Below are 14,599 nucleotides of genomic sequence, written 5' to 3'. Positions count from 1 at the left end.
CTAGCCCCAGCTCCAATTCTTACCCTAGCCCTAGCTCCAATTCTCACCCTAGTCCCAGCTCCAATTCTCACCCTAGTTCCAATTCTCACCCTGGCCCTAGCTCCAATTCTCACCCTAGCCCTAGCTCCAACTCTCACCCTAGACCTAGTTCCAATTCTCACCCTAGCCTCAGCTCCAATTCTCACCCTAGACCTAGTTCCAATTCTCACCCTAGCTCCAATTCTCACCCTAGCCCTAGCTCAAATTCTCACGCTAGCCCCAGCTCCAATTCTCACCCTAGCCCTAGCTCAAATTCTCACCCTAGCCCCAGCTCCAATTCTCACCCTAGCTCCAATTCTCACCCTAGCCCAAGCTCCAATTCTCACCCTAGCCCCAGCTCCAATTCTTACCCTAGCCCTAGCTCCAATTCTCACCCTAGCCCTAGCTCCAATTCTCACCCTAGCCCTAGCTCCAATTCTCACCCTAGACCTAGCTCCAATTCTCAGCCTAGCCCTAGCTCCAATTCTCAGCCTAGACCTTGCTCCAATTCTCACCCTAGCCCTAGCTCCAATTCTCAGCCTAGCCCTAGCTCCAATTCTCACCCTAGCTCAAATTCTCACCCTAGCCCTAGCTCAAATTCTCACCCTAGCCCCAGCTCCAATTCTCACCCTAGCCCTAGCTCCAATTCTCACTCTAGCCCCAGCTCCAATTCTTACCCTAGCCCTAGCTCCAATTCTCACCCTAGTCCCAGCTCCAATTCTCACCCTAGTTCCAATTCTCACCCTGGCCCTAGCTCCAATTCTCACCCTAGCCCTAGCTCCAACTCTCACCCTAGACCTAGTTCCAATTCTCACCCTAGCCTCAGCTCCAATTCTCACCCTAGACCTAGTTCCAATTCTCACCCTAGCTCCAATTCTCACCCTAGCCCTAGCTCAAATTCTCACGCTAGACCCAGCTCCAATTCTCACCCTAGCCCTAGCTCAAATTCTCACCCTAGCCCCAGCTCCAATTCTCACCCTAGCCCTAGCTCCAATTCTCACCCTAGCCCAAGCTCCAATTCTCACCCTAGCCCCAGCTCCAATTCTTACCCTAGCCCTAGCTCCAATTCTCACCCTAGCCCTAGCTCCAACTCTCACCCTAGACCTAGTTCCAATTCTCACCCTAGCCTCAGCTCCAATTCTCACCCTAGACCTAGTTCCAATTCTCACCCTAGCTCCAATTCTCACCCTAGCCCTAGCTCAAATTCTCACCCTAGCCCCAGCTCCAATTCTCAACCTAGCCCTAGCTCAAATTCTCACCCTAGCCCCAGCTCCAATTCTCACCCTAGCCCTAGCTCCAATTCTCACCCTAGCCCTAGCTCCAATTCTCACCCTAGCCCTAGCTCCAATTCTCACCCTAGCCCCAGCTCCAATTCTTACCCTAGCCCCAGCTCCAATTCTCACCCTAGTTCCAATTCTCACCCTAGCCCTAGCTCCAATTCTCACCCTAGCCCTAGCTCCAACTCTCACCCTAGACCTAGTTCCAATTCTCACCCTAGCCTCAGCTCCAATTCTCACCCTAGACCTAATTCCAATTCTCACCCCAGACCTAGCTCCAATTCTCACCCTGGCCCTAGCTCCAATTCTCACCCTAGCCCCAGCACCAATTCTCAGCCCAGACCTAGCTCCAATTCTCACCCTAGCCCTAGCTCCAATTGTTACCCTAGCCCCAGGTCCAATTCTCACCCTAGTTCCAATTCTCACCCTAGCCCTAGCTCCAACTCTCACCCTAGACCTAGTTCCAATTCTCACCCTAGCCTCAGCTCCAATTCTCACCCTAGACCTAATTCCAATTCTCACCCCAGACCTAGCTCCAATTCTCACCCTGGCCCCAGCTCCAATTCTCACCCTAGCCCCAGCACCAATTCTCAGCCCAGACCTAGCTCCAATTCTCACCCTAGCTCCAATTCTCACCCTAGACCTAGCTCCAATTCTCACCCTAGCCCCAGCTTCAATTCTCACCCTAGCCCCAGCTCCAATTCTCACCCTAGCCCCAGCTCCAATTCTCACCCTAGCCCCAGCTCCAATTCTCACCCTAGCCCCAGCTCCAATTCTCACCCTGGCCCTAGCTCCAATTCTCACCCTAGCCCTAGCTCCAATTCTCACCCTAGCCCTAGCTCCAATTCTCACCCTAGCCTCAGCTCCAATTCTCACCCTAGCCCTAGCTCCAATTCTCACCCTAGACCTAGCTCCAATTCTCACCCTTGCCTCAGCTCCAATTCTCACCCTAGACCTAGTTCCAATTCTCACCCTAGCTCCAATTCTCACCCTAGCCCTAGCTCAAATTCTCACCCTAGCCCCAGCTCCAATTCTCACCCTAGCCCTAGCTCAAATTCTCACCCTAGCCCCAGCTCCAATTCTCACCCTAGCTCCAATTCTCACCCTAGCCCTAGCTCAAATTCTCACGCTAGCCCTAGCTCAAATTCTCACGCTAGCCCCAGCTCCAATTCTCACCCTAGCCCTAGCTCAAATTCTCACCCTAGCCCCAGCTCCAATTCTCACCCTAGCCCTAGCTCCAATTCTCACCCTAGCCCAAGCTCCAATTCTCACCCTAGCCCCAGCTCCAATTCTTACCCTAGCCCTAGCTCCAATTCTCACCCTAGTCCCAGCTCCAATTCTCACCCTAGTTCCAATTCTCACCCTGGCCCTAGCTCCAATTCTCACCCTAGCCCTAGCTCCAACTCTCACCCTAGACCTAGTTCCAATTCTCACCCTAGCCTCAGCTCCAATTCTCACCCTAAACCTAGTTCCAATTCTCACCCTAGCTCCAATTCTCACCCTAGCCCTAGCTCAAATTCTCACGCTAGCCCCAGCTCCAATTCTCACCCTAGCCCTAGCTCAAATTCTCACCCTAGCCCCAGCTCCAATTCTCACCCTAGCCCTAGCTCCAATTCTCACCCTAGCCCAAGCTCCAATTCTCACCCTAGCCCCAGCTCCAATTCTTACCCTAGCCCTAGCTCCAATTCTCACCCTAGCCCTAGCTCCAACTCTCACCCTAGACCTAGTTCCAATTCTCACCCTAGCCTCAGCTCCAATTCTCACCCTAGACCTAGTTCCAATTCTCACCCTAGCTCCAATTCTCACCCTAGCCCTAGCTCAAATTCTCACCCTAGCCCCAGCTCCAATTCTCAACCTAGCCCTAGCTCAAATTCTCACCCTAGCCCCAGCTCCAATTCTCACCCTAACCCTAGCTCCAATTCTCACCCTAACCCTAGCTCCAATTCTCACCCTAGCCCTAGCTCCAATTCTCACCCTAGCCCTAGCTCCAATTCTCACCCTAGCCCCAGCTCCAATTCTTACCCTAGCCCCAGCTCCAATTCTCACCCTAGTTCCAATTCTCACCCTAGCCCTAGCTCCAATTCTCACCCTAGCCCTAGCTCCAACTCTCACCCTAGACCTAGTTCCAATTCTCACCCTAGCCTCAGCTCCAATTCTCACCCTAGACCTAATTCCAATTCTCACCCCAGACCTAGCTCCAATTCTCACCCTGGCCCTAGCTCCAATTCTCACCCTAGCCCCAGCACCAATTCTCAGCCCAGACCTAGCTCCAATTCTCACCCTAGCCCTAGCTCCAATTCTTACCCTAGCCCCAGGTCCAATTCTCACCCTAGTTCCAATTCTCACCCTAGCCCTAGCTCCAACTCTCACCCTAGACCTAGTTCCAATTCTCACCCTAGCCTCAGCTCCAATTCTCACCCTAGACCTAATTCCAATTCTCACCCCAGACCTAGCTCCAATTCTCACCCTGGCCCCAGCTCCAATTCTCACCCTAGCCCCAGCACCAATTCTCAGCCCAGACCTAGCTCCAATTCTCACCCTAGCTCCAATTCTCACCCTAGACCTAGCTCCAATTCTCACCCTAGCCCCAGCTTCAATTCTCACCCTAGCCCCAGCTCCAATTCTCACCCTAGCCCCAGCTCCAATTCTCACCCTAGCCCCAGCTCCAATTCTCACCCTGGCCCTAGCTCCAATTCTCACCCTAGCCCTAGCTCCAATTCTCACCCTAGCCCTAGCTCCAATTCTCACCCTAGCCTCAGCTCCAATTCTCACCCTAGCCCTAGCTCCAATTCTCACCCTAGACCTAGCTCCAATTCTCACCCTTGCCTCAGCTCCAATTCTCACCCTAGACCTAGTTCCAATTCTCACCCTAGCTCCAATTCTCACCCTAGCCCTAGCTCAAATTCTCACCCTAGCCCCAGCTCCAATTCTCACCCTAGCCCTAGCTCAAATTCTCACCCTAGCCCCAGCTCCAATTCTCACCCTAGCTCCAATTCTCACCCTAGCCCTAGCTCAAATTCTCACGCTAGCCCCAGCTCCAATTCTCACCCTAGCCCTAGCTCAAATTCTCACCCTAGCCCCAGCTCCAATTCTCACCCTAGCCCTAGCTCCAATTCTCACCCTAGCCCAAGCTCCAATTCTCACCCTAGCCCCAGCTCCAATTCTTACCCTAGCCCTAGCTCCAATTCTCACCCTAGTCCCAGCTCCAATTCTCACCCTAGTTCCAATTCTCACCCTGGCCCTAGCTCCAATTCTCACCCTAGCCCTAGCTCCAACTCTCACCCTAGACCTAGTTCCAATTCTCACCCTAGCCTCAGCTCCAATTCTCACCCTAGACCTAGTTCCAATTCTCACCCTAGCTCCAATTCTCACCCTAGCCCTAGCTCAAATTCTCACGCTAGCCCCAGCTCCAATTCTCACCCTAGCCCTAGCTCAAATTCTCACCCTAGCCCCAGCTCCAATTCTCACCCTAGCCCTAGCTCCAATTCTCACCCTAGCCCAAGCTCCAATTCTCACCCTAGCCCCAGCTCCAATTCTTACCCTAGCCCTAGCTCCAATTCTCACCCTAGCCCTAGCTCCAACTCTCACCCTAGACCTAGTTCCAATTCTCACCCTAGCCTCAGCTCCAATTCTCACCCTAGACCTAGTTCCAATTCTCACCCTAGCTCCAATTCTCACCCTAGCCCTAGCTCAAATTCTCACCCTAGCCCCAGCTCCAATTCTCAACCTAGCCCTAGCTCAAATTCTCACCCTAGCCCCAGCTCCAATTCTCACCCTAGCCCTAGCTCCAATTCTCACCCTAGCCCTAGCTCCAATTCTCACCCTAGCCCTAGCTCCAATTCTCACCCTAGCCCCAGCTCCAATTCTTACCCTAGCCCCAGCTCCAATTCTCACCCTAGTTCCAATTCTCACCCTAGCCCTAGCTCCAACTCTCACCCTAGACCTAGTTCCAATTCTCACCCTAGCCTCAGCTCCAATTCTCACCCTAGACCTAATTCCAATTCTCACCCCAGACCTAGCTCCAATTCTCACCCTGGCCCTAGCTCCAATTCTCACCCTAGCCCCAGCACCAATTCTCAGCCCAGACCTAGCTCCAATTCTCACCCTAGCCCTAGCTCCAATTCTTACCCTAGCCCCAGGTCCAATTCTCACCCTAGTTCCAATTCTCACCCTAGCCCTAGCTCCAACTCTCACCCTAGACCTAGTTCCAATTCTCACCCTAGCCTCAGCTCCAATTCTCACCCTAGACCTAATTCCAATTCTCACCCCAGACCTAGCTCCAATTCTCACCCTGGCCCCAGCTCCAATTCTCACCCTAGCCCCAGCACCAATTCTCAGCCCAGACCTAGCTCCAATTCTCACCCTAGCTCCAATTCTCACCCTAGACCTAGCTCCAATTCTCACCCTAGCCCCAGCTTCAATTCTCACCCTAGCCCCAGCTCCAATTCTCACCCTAGCCCCAGCTCCAATTCTCACCCTAGCCCCAGCTCCAATTCTCACCCTGGCCCTAGCTCCAATTCTCACCCTAGCCCTAGCTCCAATTCTCACCCTAGCCCTAGCTCCAATTCTCACCCTAGCCTCAGCTCCAATTCTCACCCTAGCCCTAGCTCCAATTCTCACCCTAGACCTAGCTCCAATTCTCACCCTTGCCTCAGCTCCAATTCTCACCCTAGACCTAGTTCCAATTCTCACCCTAGCTCCAATTCTCACCCTAGCCCTAGCTCAAATTCTCACCCTAGCCCCAGCTCCAATTCTCACCCTAGCCCTAGCTCAAATTCTCACCCTAGCCCCAGCTCCAATTCTCACCCTAGCTCCAATTCTCACCCTAGCCCTAGCCCCAATTCTCACCCTAGCCCCAGCTCCAATTCTTACCCTAGCCCTAGCTCCAATTCTCACCCTAGCTCCAACTCTCACCCTAGACCTAGTTCCGATTCTCACCCTAGCCTCAGCTCCAATTCTCACCCTAGACCTAGTTCCAATTCTCACCCTAGCCCTAGCTCAAATTCTCACCCTAGCCCCAGCTCCAATTCTCACCCTAGCTCCAATTCTCACCCTAGCTCCAATTCTCACCCTAGCCCTAGCTCCAATTCTCACCCTAGCCCCAGCTCCAATTCTTACCCTAGCCCCAGCTCCAATTCTCACCCTAGTTCCAATTCTCACCCTAGCCCTAGCTCCAATTCTCACCTTAGCCCTAGCTCCAACTCTCACCCTAGACCTAGTTCCAATTCTCACCCTAGCCTCAGCTCCAATTCTCACCCTAGACCTAATTCCAATTCTCACCCTAGACCTAGCTCCAATTCTCACCCTAGCCCTAGCTCCAATTCTCACCCTAGACCTAGCTCCAACTCTCACCCTAGACCTAGCTCCAATTCTCACCCTAGCCCCAGCTCCAATTCTCACCCTAGCCCCAGCTCCAATTCTCAGCCCAGACCTAGCTCCAATTCTCACCCTAGCCCTAGCTCCAATTCTCACCCTAGCCCTAGCTCCAATTCTCACCCTAGCCCTAGCTCCAATTCTCACCCTAGCCCTTGCTCCAATTCTCACCCTAGACCTAGCTCCAATTCTTACCCTAGCCCTAGCTCCAATTCTCACCCTAGCCCTAGCTCCAATTCTCACCCTAGACCTAGCTCCAATTCTCACCCTAGACCTAGCTCCAATTCTTACCCTAGCCCCAGCTCCAATTCTCACCCTAGCCCCAGCTCCAATTCTCACCCTAGCCCCAGCTCCAATTCTCACCCTAGCCCCAGCTCCAATTCTCAGCCCAGACCTAGCTCCAATTCTCACCCTAGCCCTAGCTCCAATTCTCACCCTAGACCTAGCTCCAATTCTTACCCTAGCCCTAGCTCCAATTCTCACCCTAGCCCTAGCTCCAATTCTCACCCTAGACCTAGCTCCAATTCTCACCCTAGACCTAGCTCCAATTCTTACCCTAGCCCCAGCTCCAATTCTCACTCTAGCCCTAACTATAATCATAACCCTCTCTAGGGTTATAAAATGTAAAAAGTTACATTTATTATAACATTAGTAGGTTTTTTTTTGTTTGTTTTAACACGAGACACTTTTTAAAAAAATTGAAACAGCTTCCTGAGCAGTTTCTGTCTATGCAGTGTGCAGCGATAGAGATGAGTTTGTCATCGGCTGCTGCACTCTGCATAGAAAGTGACAGAGATTAAAAAGCTCAGTTCATCTTACTGAGCACTTTGTTATCTCGGTTGCTGCCTTTGCAGAGAGCAGCTGCCGAAATGCACCTTGTCCTGATAAATGTATTTAGCAGGTAATGGAATTGACGACTACATGACAAAAAGCTTAGAGCTTGGCTTCTGCATCCCAGCACATTACTTCCTCATATATCCTGCAGCCATAAAGCCTTCTAATGGCCCAACACTGTGGGATGCAACCCTGACATTAAGAGATGTTCTAGCTTTTAGCTATACTCACCTTGAAGGGACCCTCCTAAACCGTATTTACCTGTCGCCACAGTGGTAACTTGTAGGTAAATACCATTTTAAATATATCCACGTGTCTAATTGTAAATGTGGTTACTGGGAGAATAGGAAGCTACATTCTCCCTGCAGCCGCTTTCTTCCAATTACAATGCTTAAAATGCTATTTACCTACAGACTACCACTAAGGCTGCAGGTAAATATCATTTTTTTTGCCGCCAGGTTGCCTATAAAAGGTCCAATAACGCTATTGACCTGCAGATATGGGGTTAATCTGCAGATTAATAGCGTTATGAAGGTGCGAAGCTGTAGCGCCGCTGAACCCATCAGGGCACTACAAGGTACTGCATCCTGCCAAAGATGCAGGGCCTACCCCCAGGGACATGGAAGACCAGTGCTGGTAACCGCAAAACACATTAAAATCCCAGTTTTCCCCATCCACAGACTGGTGATAGACTAGAGTGGACCAAATGGATAGCAACCCAGGGGTGGAGCTGATCCAGTCCACTAGTCGACAACCAGGTGGGAGGGGACGGACAGTTAGGAAGTGGAAGTGAGAGAGAACGGATGTAACTGCACTGACACGGGAGTGTGATGGTGACCTGAGGGCCCAGGAGTGTGGTTGCCAGTGGAGTATGGCGAAGAACTCTCAGAACCATAGCACCGATGGGGTACAGAGCCCTAGGTCAGGCAAACGCTCCAGGCAGACCTGATAAAATCTGCACAGTGAGGGGACCATCCAGGACCTCACTGACCTTAGAAGTCCGGAGCACCGGCAGTAAAGGGAGAACCAGGGTGCGGAACGGAACACCAACCACCCTACAGGGTTCACACTGCCCGCCGTATGGACTAGAGCAGGGTTCCCCAACTCCAGTCCTCGAGGGCCGCCAACAGTGCATGTTTTCAGGATTTCCTTAGCATTGCATGGGTGTTGGAATCATCAACTGTGTAGGTGATTAAATTATCACATGTGCAATACTAAGGAAATCCTGAAAACATGCACTGTTGGTGGCCCTCGAGGACTGGAATTGGGGACCCATGGACTAGAGACTGAGAAAAACAGGAGGGGACCCCCAGACGCTCCAAGCTATGGGGACCCATGTGGCGCCCTGGACTAGCCAGGGGCCACAGGTAACAACACACACACACCCGCACCCCCAGCAGGTCACAGCAGTCATCTCCAGTGAGACCTGATTTCCTCCCTCGGGTTCAGACAGACACACCAGGTGGGCAGAGTCAAGCAGATGGGCACGCCCACCGAGGAGTCTAGCTGGCCTGAGGCAGAAAACAAGTTGAGACAAGTCCAGGCAGAGGAAGAGAGAGGAGGTCTGCAGAGAGGCAGACGCAGACTGGGGCCTAGGTTGGAGCCTAGGGCCCTCGTGTAGCCAGTCAGGCAGACGGTAGTGGCTGTCTGCGGGAGCCGGGAAGACAGTCTTGGTGGAACCGTAGGTAGCCGGGACAGGGTGGTGGCCCGTCCGGTACCGAACCGGGGAGCCAGCTGGAAACCGGAGCACAGGAGGAGCGTACAAGAAGGTGCAGGAAAGGACTTACACTACCAACCTGGGGTCAGGGGAAAAACACCGCAGCCGCCTGTGGGACCCGTCCATCCAGCCGTTTGTTTTATCAGAGACTCCGTGTACGTTACTGGCTGAGTGAATACCACCGTGCCGTCTGGCACCGCACTGCCCCGCGACCCTGCACCTGGCCAAGCCCCGCAATCCACCTTACAGACAACAACTCCGGGCCCCGGGACTACCAAAATCCCCCTACCCACGGAGGGGAGGAAAACATCCCAGTTGCTCCCTGTCATCGCTCCCGGGATCCCCGTACAGAGCAGCGGTGGTGCCCCAACCTCACCACACACCGTGGGTGGCGTCATAAACCGACATCCCAAACACCAACAAACCACCCCTTTCACTCACGGGCGAGGAGCGCCGCTCGAGTCCCCGGATCCGGCCCAACACTCAAGCCACCGAGCAGCAGCAGCCGGACCCGAGTGTGGTGAGCGCAGTGCCCCGCCACCCGCGACAACTACCAACTTCAGAAAGGTGCAGGGGAAAGAAGCCACCAGGTCATCAACCCGGCACTGGGACTAAGGGAACCAGAGGTGAACCCCAGCTTTCCTCGTAATAGTTACCATCTACTGTGAGTAAAAAGAACCAGTCACCCAGCAACCCTTTGTGTGGCCTACCTTCTTTCCGCGCCTAACTCCATCACCTACCCCCTTGGGCCCTGGCCCTACTTGCGGAGGACCCAACATCCAGGCTGCCACTAACATCAGCCCCAGTGGAGAGACTGTGCAGCGGCGGTTTTATCTCCATAACTGCAACCCGCAAGTGGCGTCACGACAAACTTTATTGAACATTCCCCTGTATATAACCTCCTTTAAAAGCGACCCCCAGGGTCACTGAACTGGGCAACGGCCACCCAGTGGCACATTCCAATAGTACACTGCCCGGGACCGAGTACCCCATAGCCCTGGGGTGGCACAGCCGCTGTGTATGTGGGAGAAAATAAGCTTGATTCCTACCATGAGCTGCTGACTAAAAATCATATAGGCATGTCCAGAACAATCACATGCCCGCAGCAATGAGAGCGGCATCTGCACCATCCCCGGCACTGAGGGACAGCCGGCTCTGTACTGATGTGCGGTATCGGCCGGCTGTCAGTCAGTGCTTCTAGCTGCTGTTTTTAGCGCTGTGGCAGTGACTGTAATTGCTCCGGGCACACCTGGATGACTGTTAGCCGGTGGCTCCTTGGAGAAATAAGTTTATTTTCTGCTTGGCACCTTAAAAACGCTCCTAACCTGCAGAGTAACCCCATATCAGCAGGCAGCATTGCCGGACCGGACAGGTTCCCTTTAAATATAATGACAATTTTTTGGGATTTTTCATTTTTTTGGAACAGTAATACCAATCCAAAGGTCATTGGAGACTCCTGAGACGGCAAAGAGTGTCACAAAACCATCCCCAGCCTGAAATGCTTGTCCCCAATACCCCCATAACAAGAAACACACCATACAACACTTTTTGGGTTAAATGGCCACAGCTTTATATAAAATGATGTATTTCGAGTCTGTAGGGTAAGATGTCTGATTGTCTGTTACTCGTTCTATTTTAAACACTCCCCCCCCCTAAGGGGCAGCCCCCATATTTTTTCTCACCCTGTCTGTTAACCCTAAACCACCTCCCTTGCAGTTCTAGGTCCTTCCTTAGCTAGTTCAGGTCCCGATACTCTTGTGTGTCTTCCCTTACTGTTAGAAGGAAAGTATCTTGGCTCCTACACTATCTATATACTGTCCATAAATGAGTAAAATACGATTCTTTAAAATGTCCAAATAATTCTGCTATACCATACCTACATAGTAGTGCAATACAGTGAACACAAAAGTACTACATATGGCCAAATGGTGCTACAGTGGTCAAATATTATTGCTATACAGTAGAAAATACCAACATACAATGCCCAAACAATATAGCTATAATGCAGTAAATACCACCACATGGTGCCCATACACAATGCCGCGCAGAGCACAAATAATACTGCCATACAATACCTACATAGTAGTGCTATACAGTGAACACAAAAGTACTACATATGGCCAAATGGTGCTACAGTGGTCAAATATTATTGCTATACAGTAGTAAATACCAACATACAATGCCCAAACAATATAGCTATAATGCAGTAAATACCACCACATGGTGCCCATACACAATGCCGCGCAGAGCACAAATAATACTGCCATACAATACCTACATAGTAGTGCTATGCAGTGTGATCACAAGTACCACAAAATGGCTGGCGTGGTCAAATATTATTACTATAGAGTAGGAAATACCAGCACACAATGCCCAAGCAATACAACTATAATGCAGTAGTTGCCACCATATAGTGCCCATACATAATGTAGTGCAGTGCACAAATAATATAGCCATATACTACCTATATAGTAGTGCTATACAGTGATCACAAGTGCCACAAAATGGCCAAACGGTGCTACAGTGTGCAAATATTATTACTATGAAGTAGTAAATACCAACACACAGTGCCCAAACAATACAACTATAATGCAGTAAATATCACCATATGGTGCCCATACATAATGCTGTGCAGAGCATAAATCATACAGACAGCATGATGCCCCCATGGTATAGAACGCCAGGAGTGCGGGCCGTGCTGGCCTGGAGGAAATGGCAATATACCCTAGTGGTGGAGAAGAGAAGAACTCTGGAGAGGTGATGACCCCAATATGATGGGTTAAAAAAATATAAAATCCCCCAAATTTTTGATAAATGGTTTGTAGAACTTGCACAACTTTATCATCCACCCCCAGCTGTGTAGATATAACTCCACACTGGTTACATAGGTGCATAGCTGTGCCCCATTCTATATACTCACTCCATTCTGTATACTCCCCCATTCTGTACACTCGCCCCACTCTGTACACTCGCCCCACTCTGTACACTCGCCCCACTCTGTACACTCGCCCCACTCTGTACACTCGCCCCACTCTGTACACTCGCCCCACTCTGAACACTCGCCCCACTCTGAACACTCGCCCCACTCTGTACACTCGCCCCACTCTGTACACTCACCCCATTCTGTATATTCGCCCCATTCTGTACACTCGCCCCATTCTGTACACTCGCCCCATTCTGTACACTCGCCCCATTCTGTACACTCGCCCCATTCTGTACACTCGCCCCATTCTGTACACTCGCCCCATTCTGTACACTCGCCCCATTCTGAATACTCGCCCCACTCTGTACACTCGCCCCATTCTGAATACTCGCCCCATTCTGAATACTCGCCCCATTCTGAATACTCGCCCCATTCTGAATACTCGCCCCATTCTGAATACTCACCCCATTCTGTATATTCGCCCCATTCTGTATATTCGCCCCATTCTGTACACTCGCCCCATTCTGTACACTCGCCCCATTCTGTACACTCGCCCCATTCTGTACACTCGCCCCATTCTGTACACTCGCCCCATTCTGTACACTCGCCCCATTCTGTACACTCGCCCCATTCTGTACACTCGCCCCATTCTGTATACTTGCCCCATTCTGAATACTCGCCCCACTCTGTACACTCGCCCCATTCTGAATACTCACCCCATTCTGAATACTCGCCCCATTCTGAATACTCGCCCCATTCTGAATACTCGCCCCATTCTGAATACTCGCCCCATTCTGAATACTCGCCCCATTCTGAATACTCGCCCCATTCTGAATACTCGCCCCATTCTGTATACTCGCCCCATTCTGTATACTCATCCCATTCTGAATACTCATCCCATTCTGAATACTCGCCCCATTCTGAATACTCGCCCCATTCTGAATACTCGCCCCATTCTGTATACTCGCCCCATTCTGTATACTCGCCCCATTCTGAATACTCGCCCCATTCTGAATACTCGCCCCATTCTGTATACTCACCCCATTCTGTATACTCGCCCCATTCTGAATACTCGCCCCATTCTGTATACTCGCCCCATTCTGTATACTCGCCCCATTCTGAATACTCGCCCCATTCTGTATACTCGCCCCATTCTGTATACTCGCCCCATTCTGAATACTCGCCCCATTCTGTATACTCGCCCCATTCTGAATACTCGCCCCATTCTGAATACTCGCCCCATTCTGAATACTCGCCCCATTCTGAATACTCGCCCCATTCTGAATACTCACCCCATTCTGTATATTCGCCCCATTCTGTACACTCGCCCCATTCTGTACACTCGCCCCATTCTGTACACTCGCCCCATTCTGTACACTCGCCCCATTCTGTATACTTGCCCCATTCTGAATACTCGCCCCACTCTGTACACTCGCCCCATTCTGAATACTCACCCCATTCTGAATACTCGCCCCATTCTGAATACTCGCCCCATTCTGAATACTCGCCCCATTCTGAATACTCGCACCATTCTGAATACTCGCCCCATTCTGAATACTCGCCCCATTCTGAATACTCGCCCCATTCTGTATACTCGCCCCATTCTGTATACTCGCCCCATTCTGTATACTCATCCCATTCTGAATACTCGCCCCATTCTGAATACTCGCCCCATTCTGAATACTCGCCCCATTCTGAATACTCGCCCCATTCTGAATACTCGCCCCATTCTGTATATTCGCCCCATTCTAAATACTCGCCCCACTCTGTACACTCGCCCCAGGCACACACAGGTTATGCATATCAGCTTTTCCTATTACAATTCATACAAATTGTATCAATGCAAAGCATTTCAGATTGGCAGCTGGACCACATCTGGCGCCGGCTGGTACAGGGCAAGAGGTTTATTACTTGGCATTGGAGATGTTTGGAAAACACTCAGTGTAATACGGGCCGAATGCCAGATGATTGGATTTATTGCCGTGCACGTTGCCAGCTGTGTGTAGTATCTGCCATTACATAAAGGAGCTGATTATTATTTTATATAGATTTCTTTTATAATTTCACCAATTTACTGTGACATTGTAAACGCCAGTCACCACTTTGAAATGAGCCCCCAGTGTATCCTGCGCCCCCCCACCCCATCTATATTACGTTGGGGCTATCATATAATCTACATCTGGAGCCGGACCAGTTAAACATGCGTGTGACAGACGGTAATCCTCGTGTCTCTCTAAATTGCTGAGTAATCTGCAATCTGCAGTCAGAGATTATGATGAGGGCGATTTGATGCCAGGGTGCCCAGCGCCATTCACATGCAATGCTCCCTCCACTGGACAAAACTCAGCACAACCAAGCTTTATAGCGCTCTGCTGACCTCTAGTGGACAGAAATGGGTACAACAACTGAGCAGTGAAATTAAATTCTCATCGTGCAGGAATTCAAGTTTTGCTAATT

At 51.0% G+C, this 14,599-nt stretch overlaps 1 protein-coding gene across 4 annotated transcripts in view; it reads right to left on the bottom strand.

Annotated features, from left to right (window-relative positions):
* Window positions 1-14,599, bottom strand: part of PDE4D (phosphodiesterase 4D) — a 1,198,511-nt gene that overhangs the window by 231,372 nt on the left and 952,540 nt on the right. The window lies entirely within an intron of this gene.

The sequence above is a fragment of the Anomaloglossus baeobatrachus genome, chromosome 1 (genome assembly GCF_048569485.1).
Source record: "Anomaloglossus baeobatrachus isolate aAnoBae1 chromosome 1, aAnoBae1.hap1, whole genome shotgun sequence".
Lineage (NCBI taxonomy): Eukaryota > Metazoa > Chordata > Amphibia > Anura > Aromobatidae > Anomaloglossus > Anomaloglossus baeobatrachus.
The sequence above is the reverse complement of the archived record's forward strand: the minus strand, read 5'-3'. Positions and strand labels throughout refer to the sequence as shown.